The sequence below is a fragment of the Marmota monax genome, unplaced genomic scaffold (assembly GCF_021218885.2).
Source record: "Marmota monax isolate L192 unplaced genomic scaffold, Marmota_monax_Labrador192_F-V1.1 WCK01_AAM20220418_F8-fsc00019, whole genome shotgun sequence".
Taxonomy (NCBI): domain Eukaryota; kingdom Metazoa; phylum Chordata; class Mammalia; order Rodentia; family Sciuridae; genus Marmota; species Marmota monax.
The window spans coordinates 3,724,141-3,744,520 of NW_026695242.1; the positions used below are offsets into that span (position 1 = coordinate 3,724,141).

General features: G+C 41.5%; 1 protein-coding gene and 1 long non-coding RNA gene across 4 annotated transcripts in view; one reads left to right on the forward strand and one right to left on the reverse strand.

Annotated features, from left to right (window-relative positions):
* The window catches only part of Lrmda (leucine rich melanocyte differentiation associated), a 1,020,522-nt gene that overhangs the window by 767,948 nt on the left and 232,194 nt on the right, over positions 1-20,380 (reverse strand). The gene's annotated exons all lie outside the window — the stretch shown is intronic.
* Positions 949-10,839, forward strand: LOC131424036 (uncharacterized). Its single transcript, XR_009226414.1, has 4 exons — positions 949-1,068; positions 8,695-8,758; positions 9,831-9,960; positions 10,058-10,839. It is a non-coding gene; the product is annotated as an uncharacterized LOC131424036 (long non-coding RNA).

Here is a 20,380-nt window from a genome sequence, read left to right on the forward strand (position 1 = left end):
CCCCCTCAATTTTTCCAAAATGAGAGACTTCCCAGGCTCCATAAGATTCTATGTTTCTTGGAAATACTGAAAATATAATGTCTCACTTGGAAACTTAAGGCTGACACTAAGTTGGGGTAAGTTTCCTTTTTACTTTCCAAGCCATTCTTGTGTTTGGGGCTTTATTTATTCATTTTTTTTTTAGGTTTATCTTCTGGAATTTAAATAACACTAATTCTTACCCAAAGCCTCTAAATAAACTAGTCTCATAAACCCATTTTCTTTATTCACACAAGAAAACAAAATCCTAAATACAAAGTATACATGTGGGTATGGTATTCAATTATAATAACTTGATTTATCATCTTCTGTTACTCTATACAATCGCCAATTATATTGTTTATAAAATAAAATCCTCAAATAGCTTTTTAACTAAAGGGTCTTATTTTCTTAAGATTCATTCTGTAAATAGCAAACTTGTTATAAAATAGGCAATACTATGCATTTTTCTTAGGAGAAAAAAAATTATGTTTATTTCCTCTCCACTTTTTTTTTGGGGGGGGAGTGGCTAGTGAAATAACATTTGGGGACTGGGGTAGAGAATTTTTTTCTACCTTCAAGTGTAGTGTTACAAGCACTAAATATTGAGTCACTCACCCATGTGCACAGCCTGGATAAGGTAGAAAGTCACTAACTTTTTCCTGAGCAAAAGAAGTGTACAACACTGTTCCAACGCCTTCCTCAGGCAATAATGGATCTCTTTCCAGAAACATTTTCAAAAGGAGCAGGTAAATATTATTATTTACTACACTTTGACAAAAATAACTGATTAAGGTAAATTTAGTGGAAACATTAAAATAATGGCAGAGGAAGAAAATTTATTCTGCAGAAACACTGTGTGAACTTATTGGAAATAATCAGCTGCTCGGTTTGAATTAAATGAGGGTGTGTGAATAGTGGCGGGGCGGGGGGATGTTGAAAGAGAAAGCCTGGCACACACACACTGGCTGGAATCTGCAAGCCTCCCTCAGCCTCGGCTGGAAGGAAAATCTGCAAAGATGCAAACAATCCTTGGGTGTTCAGTTAGCAGTAAGTAAATTGCTGTGGGAGCTGAGGGCGGGCATACTTTAGCAGGCAATTCCTCTCTGTCTTTCATTCTGTTTGTCTGTGTTAAATTCCCCCTCTGCCCTCATCCATTCTCACATCCAGTTCCCTGCTTTGTCCATCCATCAATCCCCTCACTTTGTCAGTGCTGACTTCATCCCGGCTCTCACAATCACACTGCAGCCATCCCGAGGCCACGGGGGAGCCCCCCTCCCCTGGCTGCCACCTCCTGCTTCCAGATCTGTGATCTGCTGACGGAGGGCCCGGCTGGCCGCTTGTCGTTTTCTATTGCATAGGCCAGCAAAAACACTAATACTCAACCTGATTCCTATCGTCCTGCTTTTCACCTTTCCTATCCAGGGGAATGGAAGAGGGAGAGACACAAGGAGAGAGAAACGAGGTCGGGGAGGGGTGGGGGTTGTGGAGGGAGAGATAATGGAGAGAGATGTTTGCTGAATTTTCTAAAACAATTTGCACACCAGTCAGGTGGAGGCTCAATCCAGCTTCCCGTACTCCACATCAATAGAAATCACAGGGAGAAAATGTAGCACTAATTAAGGGCTGATAAGCTGTAGTCAAGTGCAGTTTAGGGGAAAAACCAGCAGATGACCCAAGCCTGTGCCAGCTTAACTCCACAGAGCACTCTCATCACCAAGCTTAGGATGGAAATTTTTCAATGCTATAACTTAAAAAAAAAAAATTACCTTCAAAATCAAACAGACTGGGAAAAAATATTAGATGATCGTTTTTATTCAAAAGATCATTTGCAAAACATTTCACAGGGCTGGGGGGAAGCTTACTAAAGAGGAAAAAAAAACAGTTACCTAGCAACAAAACTATTTTAAAACATTCTTCAGTGTATTGCCTGAGCGTGTGCTCTTAATTCAAAGGTGTATAATTCCAAGCACCCACCAAACTAATAAAATGTTTCTTCCCTGAATTTTCAACTCCTATTCCCCACCCCCTAAACAGAGCAAACTTCAAAATAAGCCATAATCAGATGATAAAAACTTTTCAGTGCTATGTATTTAAGTTTCACTTTTAGAGTGGAGGAAAAATTTCACTTGAAATATGAGCAATAAAATTAGTTAGTAAAACTGTTTATACAACGATGATAAAAATGATTTTAGAAGCTCAATGGGGTAGGTTCTGAAAATGAAAGTGAATTGTAACTAATGACAACTGGGACAAGCTTTTGGGAGGTACCTGCAAGCCATTTTCATGTGTGACTTTATCTTTCTAACAGTCCGATCTCTTAGGACTGATACCTGCTGTCTTTGGAACTGAGCAATTCAGAAGCCAGCCCAGGATCACAACACTGTTAAGTAAGGGCATTAGGATTTAAAGGTAGCTGTTGGGATTCCAAGCCCTAGTCCAACAGATGGACATATCCTATCACATCACCCATAAGCGTCTTCCTAATTAAGGAAAAAAGCCTGAAAGATCCACTAGGATAAAAATGACTAAAGTGAATCAGCCTCTTAATCCAAAGTGTGATCACAAAACATTGAGATTGATGACTGCATATATCATTCCAAATATTTATCTGGGGAGACTATTCACTTTTTTATTGAATGAAACCCTGCAAACAAACTGAGTGAAATTTCCAGAAGGTTGTGGGTGGCCTAGGAATAAATGCATTGCCTTTCAAGGCAAAGGCTTTGAAGAGCTCAGAGCGCACTTGGATGCTAAGTTTGGGCTATCTTTGTTAGGCAATCAATCACAGTGTCTTATGGCCACATCTTGCACCCCTGTGGATTTGAGAGGCAAACTGCAAGTGACTAACCCAGGCAGGTAAAACCTAAGAGGTGCATCTGAGTCTTCACACAGCACGGCTGCCACGAAATCTCATCCAGAACCTTCATCCACTGCTCACCCCGCATTCCTTTTGTTTCTCGAACCTACGTGCCCAGATGGGCTGTGCCTGTGACAGAAGAGACCAGGGTAAAAAGGAAAAAAAAAAAGCAGCAGAAAGTCTCCTCTGCCGTGCTCCTATACACATCAGACATCTCTAATTAGACAGCAACAAAATTTTATTAATAGGATGGACATTATAGAATGAGCTTGTTATAAATGGGCCCTGTCAGGGCCTTATTCAGCTACCAAATGAGTATTCTCAGTTCAGTGCTCTCATCTGAGGCATCACGCCTAGTGCTGGGTAACAAATGATTGCTATTAACCGTATTGTTAGTAATGATGGCTGAAAACAAACAAAAACCCATAAATAACAGTCTACAGAAAAATTAACCCATAAACTTGATAGATATCCAGCTGAGAAATAATAAATGACACTTTGGGGCCTGCTGGGAGAAGCTAGTGGTTTTTGTTTTCCTCTCTGTCATTAACACATTTCTGTGCTAAAAATTAGATTCTGATATATAATTATCAACGCTCCCAGATATTAATTCTGCTATTGCTCCCTCGGTTTCTCTTCTGCTGGGCTATAATGTTATTCACAGATTACTCTGAGAAAACACATCAAACACTTAACAGAACAGGTCAAAGTGACAAGCAGCTTTTGCTGACAACACCAACCTGCACAGTCTCTCTCTCTTTTTTTTTTTCTTCAAACCAGGGACACAAAACAAATTTCTCATATTAATTAACTAGGGTTCCCTTCCAGCCACAACAGGCCTGTGCAATGTGACGTGAGCTAAGCAAATCCCCGACTTTTCTAATGAAGGCTGCCAAGGGAAGCAAGGAGTGGCAAAATTATCTTGCATTTATGACATTCAAATCCACATTCATTAGTGTCTTTCGGGGAGGAGACAGGGTTTAGAGGAACTTTCCAAAGGTAGAGCATCTTTCACCTTGAGCCCCCTCCCCTCAAAGGGGCTGAGTGGAAGGGCAAAGACATACACACACAATTAAGCATGGGAGAATGAGACCTTCCCCCAAATGAGCTGGAGTCTCAGCCAAGGAATCAGCATTAGCACTGTCACTGGGATGGACCTGGACTTCCCAAATGTCATGACTTGTGCATGATTAATTGACCTTGACTGGAGAATGATCTCACCTGCCCCTGGCTTGTATTTGTCAAGAATCATCGAGAGAAGTGAAAGGCTTCTGCACAGACCAACCCCAGAAGCCGACGAAGACACACACATACACGCATGCACACACACACACACAACATACACACACGCATACACACACACACACACACACACGCTTCTCTCGCGCATGTAGAAAATACCCCCCTCAGCAGCATCACCAATGCACTCTACACGTTGCTTCTCTTGTGATCTCTGAAAATTTAATTTCAAGGAAAATAACTGGGGAAAACCTTTACAAATCGAAAACACTTAGGTGCTCCGTTTAAACCATACATAAGAGTACTGTTGGGTTCTGTTAAAAAGAAGATGGTGAAATTTGAGATGGACGATGGATCTGTGAGTGGGGGTGAAATCCGTGCCAACAGGACAATGTCAACAAGTGAACGGGGAAGCAGGTGCATGATGCATTCTCCACGCCTGTCCTCCGTCCGACAGGGAAAAGGAGGCAGCCACTTCCTGTCTCTATGTGAATGCCTTTGCACACAAGCTCTTCTGCCGTTTAGGAGAATTAAAGGCAAAAACGGAAATTCTTTACAACGGGGCCATGTGGCCAAGCCTCTGAAACGCAGAAGCAGGTGAAAGACAGCAGGCTGGGAGCTGCTTCTGAGAAAGCAGACAGAACGGGGTGGGCATCCCGGCCACTCGATTAGAAAACCTTGTTAACTCCTAACCACAGATGTCCCTTCTTTGCTTTCAAGTCAGGCCGTGGGCTGGCTGATCATGCAAATACTATTTTTTAAAGGTGGGATTTTTTAAAATACCGAGCCAATGATCGCCCATCTCCCAAGCCTTGTTTTTAACCTCCACGCCTCATCCCTGGGATCACGTGGCCTTCATGACAAGAGCCTCAACTGCAAATCCCACACCTCTCGTGCGCTCCATTTTCTCAGGATCTGGCATTGCGATATTAAATAACTATAAAACTAGAAAGCCAAAATAACTAAATCACCTGGCAGCCAATTTCTGAGAGTTAAACCACAAACCCGGAAAATGGTGGAGTGTGTTGAAATAATGTAAAGGAAACCCATAAATTCAAACTTTATGTTCTGTAAAGAACAAATATGAAAAAGGCATCAAAATAATGAAAGATTGTTTATGTATTCTGGCATGAAATGGGAATGTGTTATGAGAGAGGGAGCAGTGGCGGAGACAGATCGACGGAGCTGACAGTGTGGTATTCATCCTGCGTGGTGGAGCAGGCGTCCCGCTAGTGGCAGCAGACAGCGCAATAAATCAAGGGCTCTCGAAGCTGTACCTACAGCTTATTACATCCAAGATGACAAATAAATAATAATCCCTGTCAGAGCGGCCCTTTGCTCAAGGATTGAGCCTGAAACCTTTGGCTCATCACTCCTCATCTTAAGTGAAAACACTAGAACTAGGGAATTGGAGGCCACGGTTTGCTAAGCTCATGAAACACAAAGCAAGCGGGACCCGGGAACTAGGACTGAACAAGAAAGGTCAAGAAGTGGGGAAGGATAAACATTTAAGTAATCCTGACCACGAGGCCGCAGGGCTGCTGGGTGCAGGTGGGGGTACCATGTTTCATCTCCAAGGGGTGGGGAGAAAGCTGGACACGGATTCCTTGTCCCCATCTTTGTTAAGAAGAAAAACCAGGCTGAGGTTCAAATGCAGTACTGTCAGGCAAAAGAGCTGGGTCACAGAGTCACCCAGGACCCACACATCTGTGGACCCCCAACCACCAAGTCCCTTACCATCCTATTTTCCCTCCTTATTTTGGCCCCTAAGCAATTGGTGGAAAACCATCCTCCTCCTATAGCTGTTCCAGTTTCTCTCAGCCCCAAAGGAAGGAGATGGCCCAGACCCAGCCCAAGCAAGGTGAAGGCTGAGCCCCAAGCCCACCCCTGTGCCTCCCTGCTTGCCATCTTGGTCATCTCTCATTTGCATTTTCCATCTAGCTCTTCAATGTGGAGATGATACCCTCATCTCTAAATCTGCCTGACTACCTTAGGTGTTATGATCTTAAACTTGTGGCTTAACCGTGAGCATCACTCTTTTCATTGTTCCTGACTGGACATGTGAACTGTTTCCCCAAGGACCCTGGATGATTCTTTCAGAGCATCCCTCTGTCTGGGTGGGTTCCACGTTCATGGGGGTTCCCAAATTGGCTTCCCAAAATCCAGGGTGTCCTGTGCTCCCTAACACATCTATGGTTCCTTCACCACCTTCTGGAAAGCACAAAGGGAGAAAGTGAACTCTGATAGGGACCAACGAAATTCAGACTCCAGCTCCCTGAGGGATACACGTGCACACACACACACACACACACACATACACACACACACACACAGACCATCCTAACAACCCCTGGATGTCTGGCTGTTTTCCAGCCAGCCTACTCCAAATCCCCAGTACACCAAGGTTCTAAGGCAAAAATATGTTTTGTGATTTCAAAGAACTGTATAAAGCGGGGAGTTGGTGTCTGCAAAATGGAACAAGAGTCACTTTGAAGTCTAAATTCTAGTAACTAGAATAAGAGTTTCTGGTATTTCAAAGGGGACAGGACGTGGCCACCATTTTATGCTTATCGTGGAGTGCAGTGGGGTCCCCACCACTGCTTCATCTAAAGGGTACCTGGCAGAGTGGACCTGAATTCAAATTCTGACTCCATGGAAGCTAGATGTCCTCAGGTAGGTCTCTGAACCTCACCTAGTTTAGTTTCCTCATAATAAAAAAGTAGCACCAATAATTCCCAATCTATAGGACAGTCCTGAGATTAAATGAGGTCCCAAACTTGACACAATCTAACATCATCTGGATGCCCAACAGATGTCAGCCTCCATGCCTTTCACCACTCATCACATCCGGTTTGCTGCTTTCTCATGTTCTGTTATCTAACAGAGCAAAATTCCAAGTGAATAGTGTCATGTGCATGACTTTAAATCCCCCTGAACCTTCAAAACATCTAATATTCTCTATAGGAACACAAGCTTTTTGTGAAAGCTTTGAGCCTGGAACAGCTCCACAGCTCAAACCTGGGAGAAACTCACCTAAAGCTGTTAAAAGCTTTTGAGCTATAAGTGGGCAAAGCCCACAATACAACAGGGTCTCTTACACATAGTAATTCTATAACTGTGACTATGTTCTTACAGCAAAGAGCCAAAATGTAGAAAATTTATAAGCAGTGATAAGGACAAATATCACACTGTTGTTATGGTGTATATATATTTGCAGTAAACTTAATAGCCCATATTAGAATTTTTAAATATGTGTTAAGTTATTTTTAAAATAATGAAATGCTTGTTGGATAGAATAGTATGCAGTCTTCAAAAAGGATGATTAAAAAGACAGTGAAGCAACACGGCAAAATGTATCTGATCCCATTTCATGAGAAAGGAGCAGGATACAAAACGGACATGTGGTTCTTATTTTAACCACAAGGATTATACTGCTGGTAAAAGACAAAGAATACATAGAAATAATAATAATTGTGATCATGTGGGAGGATGAAAGACAATTGTTTGTATTCTCTCATTTGCTTTTCAAACTTCCTATGATTATCTCTCACGGTACCTTTGTAATTTAAAAAGTGGTTTTACAGATTCAAAAATAAGACATCTAAATGAATCAAAAATTGGAAAAAACAAGAGCAAAATCCACAGCCAGCCAGGTTTTACCAGCCCCCTCACTGCTTCCTGCCTTCGAAGTTGCCACTACAGGGACCTTTTGTGAGACAGTGACAAGGGATGGAACCAACACCATTTGAAATGCTGCTCTGCTGTCCACCCATCCTCCTTTTCCAGTCATCCCCCACATGTCCCTGCCTGCCCTGAGAGTCAGTACTTCACTGTCACCTACACAGGGCTTCAGTCTTGACTCAGGTCACTGGGTTCCTCCTCCAGTGTCACCAGGTGACCATGTCACTCTGATGAGAAGACTCCAATTTCTCATTCTCTAGTCTGAGGGGTCTGAGTCCTTGTTGTAGCCTTATATAATGGCCTGCTGGCTTCCACCCACTGCACTGTTCCAAAGACCCATCTCAGATGCAAGCCACTGAGGCTATCGGAGATGGGGCAGGGCGGTGGGGTTTGAAACACAGAAAGGGGTTCGTTCGTCTCATAAGTACTCCAAACCTGAGCCCATATTCTTCCCCAGCACATTCTTCCAGTCCTTTGGCCTCCCTCTTTTCTCTTTCCTATTCCCCAAACTTAGCAAGGAAAAGTCTCAAACATGAAATTAATAATTCATTTTTCTTTGTAAATATTCCAACTCAAATAACTATTACTGGTACTTTGTAGATTGGGGTCCTATTACCAGAAGACAAGGGGGGGCCCTGTCCTTTTCTGAAGATAAGGGAAAGAGAAAATAACACAAAGGGTTTAATTTCTTGCTAAATTCTTCAAAATATGCTTTAACTCTTTAGCAACAACCCATTCATAAGACAAGGTCACTTCCATTGTCTAGGAAAAGACATTCTCTTTAATACTCATATTGAACAGAGTTTAGTCATAGAACCCTTCCACTTGGGGTAGCTTGAACTTTCGGCCTTAATTTATTCTTGGTCTTTTCCCTTTTCCCATCTTCTCCTTCACAGTTGCCTTGAAGCAGCCTAATCCAGTAAACCAGTTCAGTGTACAAAATGGGAAAGCGGAAGGCTGGTAAGGGGCTCGCTCAGGACACAGAGCTGGTCTTTCAGGGGCACCACATTGGTTCCATGCATGGTTTCCATGCAGCAGAAAAATTACCACCTTCTCAACACCTTGTAGAAGAGTATACAGAAGGTGGCCTCATATGGCCAATGGGAAACCAGGCCTCTACCATTAACCCTGCGAAGAACATCCCAAGGTCAAAAAATGGTCAACAGGAACCTTTGGAAGTAAGAGGTGGGGGGGTGGGGGGCCTGCACCATGCCAAATTCCTAAAGCGTACTGTTGTGCAAGACTTATTTAAACACACACACACACACACAACTTTTGAGGTGTGTTTGGGTTCACTGTGTTAAAATGAATTAGCAAAAGATACGAGTAGGAAAAAATAATGCAACAATTTAATAAAATATCACTGTCTAAGGGTCCTTTTAAAAATAAAAACGTGGTGATTGGGCTAATAGGTATTACATACATTGGCAACAATACAAGAAAGCTAAAAGGTGGTTATTGTTAAATTGAAAATGTCCCAGAATCCCACTAAGAAAATAATGTGAGACAATAATGCATATTTCAGGTACACACTATAACTGACTTAAATTATTATGGATGTACTTCATACTTAATTACCTTTCTAAAATGTGTCGGGGCATTTTGTCATAAACTCGGCAGAGTCCGCTGTACCTCCACTAAATGCTGCTCCGAAATGCAAACCCTTTGCTAATGTTTTTATTTGAATAACTTATTACCCAATATAGCAAGCATCAACACATTTTATAGAACCAGAACTTGGCTCTCTGAAATTTCTCCTACCCTAATGCCAGTCACTGTTGGGAGCATTTAGTTATAAATTGTCTTTCAATAAAAGTAAAAGCTCCCAAAACAACAAAATGAAAAGACAGAGCAACTTAAATCAGGGGAAGTCAATTTCCACATGCCGATCCTAAATATTTCATGGCCCTATTTTATTCTGACATTTGTAGATGACTAAAGTGTTACAAAGGAAATAAAATGCTGATTAAAGAGTTCACTGTCATAAAGGTTACTGAATTGTAAATGGCCCTTTCCATCTTCCTGTTAATAGGTACCCAGCTGTAAACATCATGAAGGATGTGGCGGGAGGGCGGCTTTCCCCCTTTAGGAGCTGTACATACATTAATCACTGAATCACCAAGCCATGCTTAATTGCAAGCTGTATATCACACAAATCCACGGTAAGTAGAAGGAAACTCATTATTGCTGCTTCATAACTACTGGGTACTTCTCATTTTAACCTCCTCACACCTGGGACACTTTGGCACTTTCCAACAGGAATGCAGAAAAGGTATTACACCACTAATTACAGCCCACACCGGCCCCTCCATCTCAGCTGCCTGGAAGAGGAAACGGAACTCTCTCAGATCTGCAAATCCCCAGCCAGCCCTGGCTTCTGCCTCATTGCTACTAAGTGACTTTTATAAGATGCTTCTCCTCCCCCCCAACCCCCTCACCCCCATCTTTCCTCCCTTCCCTTCCTGGGAAAAGTGTGTAGAAATCCATTACTCCTTGAGAGTTTACAGAACTGTTTAAATGATAAAGAAAAAAAAAACCTTGCAGTATATTTTGCTTTGACAAAATTATTGATTTAAATCCCATACAATAGCACAATACTATTTAAAGGTCAACCCAAGAAAAATGAGTTTACACCCGAACAGAGCCGAGCTTATCTGTCATGAAAGTGTAATGATGTGTTTATTCCCTCACTAGAGTGTATATATTTTTCAGGAAGATATAACAGTCTACTTGCAGGTGAAATCTGCTCTTAAATGGGAATTTCAGGAGATATTTACATTTCAGATGGTGGGGCTGAGATCCTGTAGCCCTGAGACCCATTTTTGTACTTAATAGTCAGGTGAGTATTTATTTTCATCGCCTCCAAATTATTCTTCTCACTCTCGGGTCAAAAATGAGATACACAGATGAATACTATAACCACAACTCATACAGAAATCTCTTAAGAAGCCTAAAGCTAAAACAGAATGCAAAGGTACCACTGTATCTGCCTATCTTGCATTCTGGATTTGTTTTGACATTTCAAAAATATGGCACAAAATTTTCCGTTTTTTATTTCTAGAAATATTTGGCATTAATAAATCTGAATTTTTGTACTTTGATTTTTTTTCCTTTTCTAAAGGCCAACAGATGTACACCACCCCCTTCCCCAGTTGGACTCTCCATATACTGACCTGGACCTCATTGGGACAGAGAGGAGGGAACAAGGGGAGGAGACCTAATGCCCTGCATCTAGGTCATATCCCCCAAAGCCTTGGCCCACTACCTCTCTGCTGAGCTCAGTTCAACCAACATTTCTTGGATACCCGGTACTGTGATAGGGTATAAGGATCCAAATAACACAACACCTTATCTCTTGAAAATTGCCATTCATTCATTTGGCAAATAATGACTGAGCATCTATCACGTGTCTGGTACTGTGCAGTGATCTCTCAGAGACAATGGTTTGCAGGTCCGACAGTGAATGTGCAATTATAAGTGACTCTCACAAAAATAGATGTTCAGGATCCAAGGGAAGTCACAGCCCAGGCCTCCACAAATTCCTCCCAATCCCCTTCCCAGTACCCGCCTCCCACCCAAAAAAAAATCATGCCAACACAGTCACACCCAATGCAGGAATGTTCTATTGCACTTCCTGTTCCTCCCCACCCACCCAATGCTGAAAAGAGGACAAGTGGACCCTACATGTTCACCCTAAGACTCTCTGGCTGGTCTTCCAGAAATTATCAGACAGCTTCAATAAGCACAGTTCATATAATGATGGCACAGACAGAAGATCACAGGCTTTGGAATCCAGCACACCTGAGGCCACTTGTTTCCCCTGGGCCTACTGCTCAACCCAGGAGCCTCTACTTCTTCATTATCCATCATTCAATGACCCAACAAACACACTCAGAATGCTACCATGTTCCAGGAGTTTGTTTGCATATTTTTTGCATATCTCATTTCTTCTTGACAATAATCTCCTAGAGCAAATTTGTAGAACTCAGGCACCACCATACATTAATTTATAAGTTACATGCTCTTACATATTAATTTATAAGTTATATGAGTTTCTTTCACAAAGAGAGCATATAACTTATAAATTAATCATGCCAATGTGTTTATAAAATATACACAACATATATAATGCAAGGAGTAAAAAGAAAATGATGATTTTTATATATAATTCTATTTAATGATGCCAAAATCCTTTTGGGTCACCACGTATTTTGTTTTATGCAATATATAGATAATTTTTTCACAAGGTATCACATAATAATGCCTAATTACTTTTTAAAATATGGCTTAACTGTGTAAAAAAGCAACTTAATAATTTTTAATTTCAGTTTAACACACTTTTGTTTTGATAAATGAATATAGCTTTTAGAAAGTTACTTAAATGATATGTATTAGTTTCCTATGGCTGCTATAACAAATTACCACAAACTTGGTAACATTTAAAGAAAAATTTTATTTTCTCACTGTTCTGGTGACCAACATCCAAAGTCAGTACCACTGGGCTTAAATCAAGGAGTTTCTCCCAAAGGGTATAGATAGAAATGTGTTCATTGTATTTTCCAGCATCTGGTGGCTTATGGTATTCCTTGACTTGTGGCCACATTACTCGAGTGTCTGCTTCCATTGCCTTTTTCTCTGTTTTCTGTGTCAAATCTCTCTCTCTCTCTCTCTCTCTCTCTCTCTCTCTCTCTCTCTCTCTCTCTCTCTCTCTTATAAAGATATTTATAACAGCATTTAGGGCCCATCAGGATAATCTCCCCATCTCAAAGTCCTTCATTATATCTATAAAGATCCCTTTCCACTTAAGAGAATGTTCATAGGCTCCAGAGATTAGGATATGTCATTTCTGAGGGGCCATTATTCAGTATCACAGTACATAAGGGAGAAACTGATGAGTGGCTGAGTTTATTAAATCATGCCACATTTTTAAATCATATTAACTATTGACACTCAGATTGTTGTTTCAATTTAGTGGGTAAATGTCCACACTTCTTGATGTCAATTAACCAAAATCTGTGACAACTTTATATTTTTAACAAATGAACTGAAAACCCACTAAAACTCCTCCTTTGGCAAATTTTTTAAATAGCTCAGAAAGTTTCTTTTCCAAATTTAAAATATGCAGAGCTGTGTGTTTTTATAAATGACACCTCGACTCATTTTTCAGCATTGAGCTCACATGATGATGTTTCCAAACATCTATTTTCAAAGTGTTCTCTCCAGCGCATGAGTTTCTTTCAGAAAGCATCCTCTCAAATGCATTTGTGGCCAAACGTGTTAGGTTTTTTAATACCAATGGGTATTAGAAATGGGCAAGTTAAGTAAGCTTGAGTCTTTCTCACTCCTGGCCATCCTGGTAATTACTCTTAGTTGAGGGTCATCCCACATTTAAGGCAGGAAGATGGTGGCAATAAAGTGGATGTAAAGTCATTGAGATCAGTAAATGCTTGACTCTAGCTCAATCATGAAGTGGAAAATACATGGCTGGGGTCAGCAGACTCTGAATATGGTGAGACAGAGCAAGGCAAAATTGGTCATCCTCACCAACAACCGCCCAGATTGAGGAAGCCGGCAAAAGAGTACTATGCTATGGTGGCCAAAACTGATCTCCATTACTGCCAGGCAGTAACAGCAAATCAGGCATAACACACAGAAAATACTACAGAGTACACATACTGGCTATCATGATCCAGGTGATTCTGATACCATCAGAAGCACGCCAGAACTGACCCGTGCAAAGGAGATGGTGTAAAATTTTTTCTTTAACAAAACTTACCAGAAGAGGGAAGGGGAGGGAGAAAGAGAAGTAAGAAAGGGGAGAAGGGAGGGAGAAAGGGAGGCAGGCAAGCTTGAATTTGTATAAAAGGAAAACTGGGAGTTCACATTTATAATGTGAAGAAACTAATGAACAAAAAAACCTTCAAATTGTTTTTCATGGCCTAATCAGAAAACCTCTTCTGAAACCATAGATTTTTGTAGTTAATCCCCAACTCATAACCAAGTATTATAAAGGTTTGGTTATTAGAGGATTTAAAAAATAAAATTAAGTTTAGTGCTGACATCTGTAGCCAGAACCCATAATAATATGTGCAAATGTTGAAGACAAAAAAGAGGTGAAGGTGTCACTATTGACTGCCATTCAAAAAGAATTCCCAGGTGGCCTCCAGAACAGCCCCAGTGTCTGTAGCAGGCAGCAGAGGTGCAAGGTCAGCTGAAATATTAAATATTGATCCAGCTTATTCCTATCTCACCTTTAGATTATAAAAATTAGAAATAGAGTTGTATCACCATTTTCCAGCACACCCCATGGTTTTGATGATATATTCCCTGGGCCCAGGTTCCCCACTCAAAGGACACTGATTCTGAATAAAGGGTGAGTAATCTTATTTTACTGATGGGGAAAATGAGGCCAAGAGAGGCTACAGTCAGTGTTGGAGCCAAACTAGAGTCCAAATCCTCTGACTGCATCCTGGTTCACATCCCATTGGTCCGTATGCTCTCCCCACTAGGGGGTGGGTGCAGAGGGGAAGGCAACCTAGGATAGGGGTCCAATACCAGCGCTGAGGCCACACTGCCCGGATTGAACCTCACTTCCACCACCCCCCAACTATGTAGTCTTATGCAAATTAGACTCAATTTGCATAAGGCTTAGTTTTCTTGTTTTCAAAATGAGGATTATAAGAATATCTACTCAAGAGGGTTGCTTTAAGGATAAAATGAACTAATTCATGTATCACACTTAAGATGGCAACTGATACATGGTAAACCAAAGGATGGACTCTGGTGTTCACTAAGTAATGACACCTACTTCCAAAGGCTGTTCTAGGGAGCAAATGAGAAATACACAAATAGATAGAATGTGCAGAGACTTGCACTTGTGCTCCTGACTGTTAGGGTCTGTAAACAAGTCAAGATGGCGCCTGGCATTTTGCCAGAGGGAGTGGTTTGTGAAGTAACACCAGCGAGCCATTAAGTGTGGAGATTCCTTATTGATTGACTGCTGTATCTAGTTTATGTTAACTAAGATAAGCTGTGTGGAATGTATATATACTCCTCCGGTCCTACAATAAACGGCTCCCACTCCTGCTGTATCAATGTACACAAGTTCTTCAACACCGCCCCCCCCACCCCGGTTATTTTGCTGCAGCCGGACTGCAGCACCTGACACATAAGGGACACCACATGAAGGTTAGCTTCTCTTGAGCTTTTGTTTCTAATTTCAAATGGAACATGATGGGTGACACGAAAGTCATGGACCTGATAAGGCTTGGCAATACAGTTTTTCTGATGCCACACGGATACAGTGCCCTCTACCTTGTCTCCCATAGAAATTAGCCACTTAGAATCAAATAACAAAATGCCAGGCTTTGGATTATAACACATGCTCTGCTAACAGATGTTTCTGTCCACAATTCTGACCATTAGAAAATAACTAAAACTCCTCTAGCAGGCAGGTCAACCCTTCTAGAAGGAAAACCATTTGGAAAGCCTAGCCCCCATACCTGTTAACAATAAGTGCTGTAAGGTTTTCTGTCCATGTCTAAACCTGGAGTCTACTTACCTCCTACCAACGTCCGAGGCAGAAACTTAAACTAGTTTAAAAAAAAAAAAAAAAGTAAAGCAAAGCAATAGAAATGTCAATCAAAATGGTCTTCTGACTCTACTGAAAAAGACAAACAAAACATCCAATCATTCTTCAGACCAAAGCACCACTTCCCTCCCTCTCTGAAGGCATGGCAGGTATATATACTCTGAACGAACAGATCAATAAGCCGTTCACTGGGTGGTGTCCTGCTGCTTGTAGCAACCCTGTTGAATATCCCACCACTACCTCAGCACCATCCTGTATGTCCTGTGTCACATTTGCAAAATTCAAGATATGCATTCAAATTCTAGAACTTGAAATAAAAATCAAGCGAATCTAGAGGAAAATGGTACCACAGTGGCACCAGAGTCTGGAAGGGAAAGGACGAGTCGTTGAATGGATTCAGTGTAGCTGGACAAGGCGAGCTGTATCCATGAAGGACTGAGGCCAGCGGAGGGGCAGTGAGGAGGTGCAGCAGCAGCACACAGAGGTTTAACAGTCAGGAGCACAAGAAATTCTAGGCTCCAAAGACTTCAGGGAGGAGTGGCGAAAGGAAGAAGCCACACTGGACTCAAGAAAGCAGGTTTGCTTCCCCATTTGCTTTTCTCCAGGGTCATGCCTTTGGAAAAGTTTTCCCCTCTCTGGATCTTTGTTTCCTCGTCTGTAAATGTGAGAGGGTTGAACCAGCTCCTTGTTTTAGATTTTTTCTGTTCAATTATTCAACATCTCTCCAGTCATCACCAATCTGTATACAGTTGAAGCAAATAATGCTGCTTTTATGTTCCGAGGAGGTTTTTCATAACTATCTTTTGCAAAGAGCTAATCAACCATCATTAGAATTGTTTACCAAATATTTCTAGTTCTTCCCTCTTTGAGTCACAGGGTAAGAATGGGGCCTTGTGATCAGGTCTATCCATGACCTGTGGCATGTTTAATTGCCAATGCAAGATCCTTCAAAACTCTCTCGTCCCTTTGGCTGTGTCCAGCAAATACCCCAGATACTGATTGTTCTGCCATCTTGATTTCCCGTGTGACTAAAATGAGTCCCTCAGGCAAGCCACAAACATAGCTAAAGCATGAACAAGATATACATCTGAGCTGTTTCACCTTTTTGAGATTTGGAAGTGGTTATTCCAGCTTAACTTAGTGAAATCTGACAACCACTAATGGGTCATCAAAAGTTAACATTATTGTTTTTGTTACAATTATTTACTATTACTGCTATAACACCTACCTATACAAACAATCTAAAAATTTTCATAACTCCTAGTATTTCTCAGTGTAAAGCAGGCACTATATACTGGGAGCTAATCACTCACTTTCCAAGGTATACCACAATTTCTCCAACTTCTCAAAGGCTCTCTTGCAAAAAATGCAATGCCCATCTCTAGTAAAAATAGGAAAAAAAAAAAAACAGGGAGCATATACTTCAGCTGCATTCAGTTTAAAGAACAACTTCCTGATGCAGAGACTCTTAAGGGGGAAAAAGAATCAAGCCATAAAGGAACATGACAGAATATTTTAAACAACAAACTACTAGTTCTAGGTAATATACCATTAAAGAAGAGAGCAGCGAGATTTTACCCACAGAAAGCAAGTGAAAGGGAGCCGTGCCACCTCCTACCTGGACTCTGGCTGTGAGGAGCTAAAGACTCTTCTGGTCAGTTAGCAAAGATCACTAGAGGGAGGGAGAAAGAGGTGTAGCTGTGAAGGATGAGTTTGCGAGGCCTTGTGAGAGAGGAAAGGGGAGATGAAGAACAAAGGGACAGAGGCTTAACGATTAAATTTCTTAGAAATCTCTGGGACAGCAGAAATGCACAAGCATACAAATGGCATATAATATGTAAGAAGCAAAAAAGCTAGTTTAAAAAAAATAATTGTTAAAAGGCATAAATAAGAGTACCAAGGGTAAAAAAAAAAAAAATCAAGCAATTGTGTTTCAATCCAATGATAATTTGCTATCTGCAGCTTTGGGGGAAATGGTATTAAGAACTTTAATAACAGAATACAAAACTATTGGCAACACTTTTTAAACCCAGAGTGAAACTCCTATAGGGTACTTTTGCTTTGGGGGCGGGGGAATTTAAAAAAAAAAAAAGCAAGACATACCCTGTCTTGTTGGTTAATCACAGAGCTGTTGGTTGACAGAGAAATGGTCAGTGTGACCTCGACTGTCACCTGCCCAATAACCACTCCTGGGACACCAGATGCACAGGCCTGACTTACAGCAGGTAAATGGTGTGGCAAACAGGCCCCCATATGCAGACAGTGTGGCTCTCCCCGATGGAAGGATGTGCTGATGAATTAGCAGTCAGACAGTGACTGTCATTGGTAATAACTTCTTATTATGTCAAGGAATTTACATGCAGATCAATGTGAGCAATGTGCACTTGCTTATCCCCACCATAAATCACTATCGATTGGCACACCAATTCCTCAACATAATTAGGAGCTATAGACAGGGCTGCAATATTATCTTAAATACTGTGTCACTACCCTCCATATACTGCTGGCATTCCAGAAAACTCTCGCTCTACGGCCCTTACCACCCATGCCACTGCTTCTGTTGGTATGGGGCAGGGAGTTGGGGGAGGTAGGTAAAGTAAACTGTCCTCGTGTGCAAAGTCTACCTGAGAGATTCCCCACACCTTATTAGAGATTAAAAAATGGGAATTCCTCCATATCCATATTGAATTCCTGTGTGCAAATGTGAAAGTTGGCAACATGCTGCTCTTAATCTGATTTATGCACCAATTTATTTTATACATTAGGCACACTGTATGCAGGCTGACTGATGCATAAAAATTTCATGCAAAAAAGGACTCACTCCCATACAACTGCCTTTCAGTTATTATTACCTCTTGTGGTTCGCATCCTACGGTGCGTAGGACAAATGACTCCATATACCAAATGTGTTTTTGCCCACTATACAAACATTTTGATCTGTTTCTATTTCCCCTTGGCTCCAACTCCAGAGAGCTAAAAACACTGGATCTTAACTTTCTGAAATCCTTTAATGCTACAAAACACCCATTTATGCAGAGAACATCTCTCCATGTTCACTGTTTAACTATGGATTATAAACACACAAACATGCACACAGAGCCAGGCAAAGGGAGACAGACAGGTAGGTACCTATGCGCTACATGTCTGGGTATTTTTGGTTAATTTTTTTGTTGTCGTTATTGTTGAGCATTTTTTTTCCTCCATGTATCATGACCACCATGCATTTTGCATTCATTTTTTAATTACCTTCTCAAGGATATGTTCCCTAACATATTACTAACAGCAAAAATTCAAATAAATAAAAGAAGCTTTGGGGGTAAGATTTTTAGTTAGGGAAAAACCAGCTAGAAAAAGCATCTTTCTGTATTTTCCTTTTATTAGAGGTCTCCTTTCATCCAAGAAATATGGGGCCTGAAATAAATTGTACCATCCTGCTTTTTTTTTTATTCAAATCCTTGCCAGAGCTAGGCAGTATGCTAATGAAAACAGGTTGATAAATGACTCCCTGATATTTTCCAGACATTTTTCTCTCAGAAGTGCTCTAAACTGATGTAGCTCAAAGAGAATAAGGCGCATTAAGTCATTATATCAATTTTTGTTACCCAGATACTTCAGTCCCAGTTAAGCGCTGACAGCCAATATAAAACAAGGCAAGGGCATCATACGACTCCATCGATCAAATCTTGTCGTAGATAGATTGCCTATTACACAAATAGAACTAGCGGATTCAGTTTGTAGTTTTATGCTCTCCAATTAAAGGATAACAGGGTACTTTCCCATAAATCTGCTAATTGCAACTGAATTAATTTAACAAATTTCTCCGAGCACACAGGAAAAAGCGATTGGTTAAGCTAATGTAAACTAGCACAGGTTGTCACAAAGAGGTTCCCATAACATCCTTTTGCTCTACCTTGATTGGGCAAGGTGTCACAAGTATTTAGCTACAGTGTGGTTCTCTGGCAATAGACAGCTGACAAGCATAAAACATTGCACAAATAGGAGATAATTTATTTGTGGTACTTTTTTCTCTCCCTCACTCCCCACTGCCCCCACGTGAAGGATGAAATAACTCCTTCTTTGCATCTAATTAATGTTTCCCTCCAAGCAAAGCTGTTTTTCTAAGTCGGAATTACAGCAGCCAAAGCACTATGTTACAGAAAGGAGTCCCTCCGTGCTGTTCAGCCAACAGGAGTGATGGGCACAAGCAGGAACCAGGGCCTGTGGCATTTCATAGGCAGAGGTGACTCTGTGCTCCTGAACAGGGTGAGGTGAATGCAACACAGGGCGCCCCCTCTCACAAGTAAACCCAGGTGCTAGAATCCAAGCAGGCAATCCCAGGCTAGAAGACCATTAACCCACTCTGATCAGTATGCACTACATTATCGAAATCTTATACTGGACTCCTTTAACATATCTGATGATCATATGTTAATAAAGAATGAAAAAACAATACTGGTACTAGGTTATGATTCACAAATAATAAAGATGCACCTCAGGGTGCTCGACTGCTGCAGTGAGCGTCCTGGAGGGGAAGCTGTGACGGGGGCGCCAGCGGTGGCTTTCTGGTGAGGCTCCTCTGCCATGCTCCCACGTGCCACAGCCACTGACGCAGGCGCATGCAGCACCCATGGCAGCCTCAGACAGCTCAATGCAGAGGACTCGGGTGAGTGGGGTGTGAGGAATGCACTACAAACAGGAAGCCTATTTCCCAGATTGGGTGGAAGGACCAGATTTGACACACTCAGTTGTGTCCATGGTTTCAGACTGGATACATTAAACGGAAGCTTGCAAAGTCCAGTTGCCACATGCAGACTTCGCAGGTACCACCTCTTGCTGAAAGGGGTCAGACCGCAGCTCCCGAGGGATAACGGAGTCCTTAGACAAGGTAGAAGAGCCATGGGGCTCATGGAGAGAGGAATAGATAAGGCCGCAATAGCAGGCTTGGCCCTACTACCAGGATCTACGGTTCAAGTTCAAGTGCAGCATCTCAA